The 4,890-nt window shown below is 42.9% G+C and overlaps 1 pseudogene; it reads right to left on the bottom strand.

Annotated features, from left to right (window-relative positions):
- Positions 1–2,115: 2,115 nt before the first annotated feature.
- LOC147992603 (protein FAR-RED IMPAIRED RESPONSE 1-like) lies at positions 2,116–3,355 on the bottom strand (annotated as a pseudogene).
- Positions 3,356–4,890: the final 1,535 nt, after the last annotated feature.

The following is a 4,890-nucleotide window of genomic DNA, read 5'->3' as shown; positions in this document are numbered from 1 at the left end:
CATATTGTAAACACCTACAACACTGTGATTTTTCTGATCGTTACATATCAACAACGTGGTTCCCCAAATTTATGTTGAGTAGGGAAAGAGGAAAGACCAAGTCAGTAAATGATTTAGACTCAGAACATGTTACAAAGAAAACAAAAGTCATCGCAAGAGTAATGGATGAGTATTTCAGACGGGACAGGGTATTTCTTTCATATTTATTTGTTTTTATTAGACATTACTATTTAATTGCACTAACATCATTTGGTTACTATGTAGGCGTATTTTCCTATGCACGTTAATGATAATCATTGGATAACCATAGTGATGCACACCATCAAGGAGGAGTTTCAAGTTCTTGACTCAAATTTTAAAGGCGCAATTAGCCAAAGAATTCGCAATATGATTGCCACCCTGGTACGCTATAATTTTCACACTCGCATTCAGAAAAATATTGAGTCATACATTAAATTCTGATTTGTTAATTTGTTTCAGAGAGCTGAAATTTCTAAGGATATTATGGAGGCCAACTCAACTCTTGAATCAAAAAAATTTCCAGATGTCTCATCGTGGCCAATTAATGAGTATAAAATGCCGAGACAAAATGATGAATAAGTTAAATGAGTACAAGGAAGTGCATGCTATATCCTAAGCTGATCACACATGTTTATTGCAGTGTGTTTTGTGGACTTTTTGTGATGTGGTGCATAAAATACTGGGACGGAGATCGCTAGATACATGAATTTGACCAGGAAGAGATTAATGAGTCAAGGCCACGTATTGTCGCGGAAATTATTTTTTCAGAGGTAAACAAATTAGAGAAGGTCAAGATGAAAATTGTTAAAATCATGGAGAAGGAATAGGCATTAGCATTGGTAGGATTTTAGTCCCGTAGAAGGTTTCCCTACCGTTGTTGGATACTTTGAACGATTGTAATGCGACATGGCACTGGGATAGATTTCGACAATTTTTCACGTTTTATTTATCGCTTTCATGTGAGACTAAACATTTAAATGCGTGTGGGCAAGTAATATTTTTGCTATCCTAAAATGTATCAGTTTGCGGCTGCAATGTTATATGTACTGTTGTTGTTTCTACTCGCGGCAGTCATTTATTTATTAGAAAATATCCCCGCCGTCCTGAGTTGGCGCGATGTGGACAAAACCTGCACAATTTCTCACGTCGATTCTGCTGGCAGTAGCGGCGCTGGATCCGACTAATATTCCAGCCCAGCCCGTGCGGTGGCCGACAGCCGAGGCAGTGGCGGGCCCGCGCAGTCCAGCTAGTGTGGGCTGGCGCGATTCGCCGTGCGCCACGCGCGGGTCTGCTGGCCCAGCAGCCGACCGACCGAAAGCCGCGCGCACGGTGGCAGAGGTCTCGTCCCGCCCCACCCAGCAGGCACATGCAACGATCCCGAGGGGGAATATGGCGATATGTCGGCCCATAAACGACGCGCGTCGGGCGCGTGGGCCGATCCTCTTCTTGTGCGGATGGGGACGCTGGCGCGTTGTGCCGACTAAGTTTAGTCCCACCTCGCCCGCGGAGAGACGCGCCGACCGGTTTATATACCCGCGTCTTCGCCTTCTCACAAGCTCGCTACAGAACACTAATGAATGCCCTGTTGTACGCCGTGGCCTCCCAGCTCGCCGGCCAAAAGGCCTCCCAGAAGGCGTTGTAGTATACTGTCCGTGCGCGCGCCCGGCCACGGCTGGGCTTTTTTTCAAATATTTTTTTCACATATATTAGATTTTAAAAATGTTAATCAGTTGACAAAGTCATGACAGCAGTAACACACTCATACAAATATATCATGTTTCACACATAATAATAGAAATCGCGTGTCTCATAACATCGAACAAGTTGGCATAAAGATTAACTCAAAGTGCCATGTCTCCAATCCTTAAACAAATAAACTGAAAGTGTCAGTGCCTTCCATCGAACAAGGTGGCTTAAAGAATAAACTCAAAGTGCCATGTCTCTTATCCTTAAACAAATAAACTGAAATTGCGAGTGCCTTCAATTGATTATGAATACTTTATCTTTATGCCCGATTCCTACATAACAAATTGTAAACAACTCATCAGACAATTGTAAAGAGAGAACCAAACAATAATTAAAATAATGTAAAACTTACTTTTCATTCTCAGCGCACGTTTGCCGTCTATGGCACTCTTTCTGACAAATGCCACAAAGAGGACCGGGTTTTTTCTCAGAATGATTTTGGTCTTCCATTTTTTGTAACATTTGGATCTTTCTTTGCCTGTCATGTCGTGCTCTGTTTAGGGGCGCCCTTCGTCGAAACTTTCACGGGATCACCTATGACATCAACATGTTGTTCCGGCTGACATGGCTCCTCATGCACATTTCTTCTACTACCAACAGCATTATTATCAGGAACCTTTTTCTTTGCTATTATATTCTGCAGACACTGCATCAACTCATCAAAGACGAATGGATCATTTGAAGCAACATGAAAAGCTTCAGCTCCTGTTATACTGAGTTGACTATAGCGAGCACGCTGCTCTGCCCCTGTCCAACCCCAGCCAAACTTGTCACTCTTTCGCTGTGCAGGCAGCCCACCTCTCGCAACTTTCGACATCCTCTTAAGGATGCAACACTTAGGTATTTTAGATATTTTCAGATGAACCAACACATACAGAATGTGTTTGCAAGGCAATCCTTTCCGAAGCATTTGTCCACAACTGCAGTCTATCGTATTCTCAGAGTTTTCAGCTCGATAATTCACGCCGAACTGAAATTTGCGGTTATTTCTCCATGCCACGATGAAGGTGTGGCAGTCAACTCCCACCAGCGTCTCAAAAATCTCAAGCTCTCCCATCTTCTTCAGATCTTGTTGAAGAATATAAAAATTGGAATGAGTGAATACTTCGGCAGCATGCTTCTCAATATCCTTATATTCTGTGACTGATGGTGGCAATGACTGATTTGAAACACAGTCATCATGCGCCTCGTTCTCACGTAGTCGAACTATGCAATTCTCATAATGCACAACTAGGTCAATAATAGTCATACCGCCGTCCAAGTGAAGGTGAAGACAAGAGTTAAGGCTTTCACTCCTCTGATTACTGCGCATACCCAGAAAAAAAACCATCTGACAGATATGATGCTGTCCACAGACTCCTCTTTCTGTACATCCTACTCAGCCACTCTTCTGTTTTATCAGTCTTCCATTTACGGACGAAAGCGTGTCATCTCGCCTCAAAGTTGGCTGGAGAGGTGGAGTAGTACAAGAGTGCCCTGAACTAATTTAGCGATTTGTAATTAAGGTGCTTCTGCATGTTTTTTTCACGTGCCATGAGCAGAGATGGTGCAACACATCAACCAAAACCAACCGAATAGCTCGTATCATTGCAGCGTCTCCATCTGTGATGATTGACCTTGGCTTTTTCTGACAATTGGCCTTCAGGAATGTCTGGAGCAGCCACACGTACGTCGCTTCGGTCTCGTCGGACACAATGGCACAACCAAAAACTGTGGTGCAACGGTGATTATTTACACCAACAAAGAGGATGAACGGCATACCATATTTTTTCATCTTATACGTGCTGTCGAACACAGTCACATCTCCATACAACTGATAGTCCCGCCGCGACTGTGCATCGCACCAGAACATGCTCTTCAAACGGCCCTCCTTATCGAGCACGTACTCAAAGAAAAAGTCTAGATCCTTCTCCTTTCTGCTCCTCATAATCCCGATTGCCGTGTTAGCATCACCCTTCGCAATCAACTTCATTTTTTCTCGGCAACATAGGTTGTACACGTCTCGTCTCAGAAACCCACACTTATCATACGAGCCATACCTGCTAATGAAGTTGTCGATGATGATATGCTTTCTGATCCCAGCACCTTCCATCGCTAAGATCTCAGCTATCTGGTGATCTCCCATCACTCGATGTGACCGCAGAAATACCACCTCATCTGGTCTAGCTAACAAATGGTTGTGATCATCCATAAAAGCTGCCACGAACCAAACTCCACGTCCTTTGTCCAGCTTCACGACTAAATGTGCGCCACACTCGCAACGAGTCTCGGGTCTTAGCCTGCGGGTACGGCCCTCCGGGTTTAAAAATTTACTGAGACGTTTTCCTGCCCTCGAGCAAACGTATCGCCTATACCGAACAGTGGTTGAAAGTCCTTTTCCTCGTTTCACCTTATCTTTTCTGATACTGAATCCACGGTCTTTGGCATAGTTATTATAGAACATGTAGGCCTCCCATTGTGATGCAAATGTCATACCCATAACCTTCAACTGTGTCTGAGCGCACGTTGTTGGATTTCAGCTTCCTCAATGTCCATATTAGCTCCATCCTCATGCTCATATCCATCATCACCACTCCAACCATCAAAGTTAGCCTACAATATTCCACATAAGCAAGTGTAAGTTGTCATTAACAATTTTTTATTATTCAATGACATCTTAAATTTTGGACCGAACCTGGCTTATGTTATCCGCGAAAGATTCAACCATGATTTTCCTTGTTCTGGACATCAATATCCTCCTGCACATAAAAAAATCATATGCACATGTAAGTACCATATGGTTCTTCATCCCACGAAAAGATTGTACACGACACTTACGTTTTACAAGCACCCTCCTCCTTCTTTTGAAAATCCTCCTCAGGTAAATTATCGTACGACGACCAGGATTCATTGTCGCTGCCATCATCATCATCTTTTACTATCATTACCATTCATATGATCAACACTATCGCTACCATCCCACTCACTCGTGTCCAAAAACAGATCCGTAAATGCAGTTTCTTTATCCATTGAATGATCTCACAACCAACACTGCAATATTATAATAAAAATTGATCTATCAATTTTAAATCAAATTAAATGTACTATGATCATACAGATGACAACTTCTTATCTAACAAGTGA

Source organism: Triticum urartu, chromosome 1A (assembly GCF_056163025.1).
Source record: "Triticum urartu cultivar PI428250 chromosome 1A, HENAU_Tu73, whole genome shotgun sequence".
NCBI lineage: Eukaryota > Viridiplantae > Streptophyta > Magnoliopsida > Poales > Poaceae > Triticum > Triticum urartu.
Note: the sequence above shows the minus strand (reverse complement) of the source record. Positions and strands in the feature narration are given on the sequence as shown.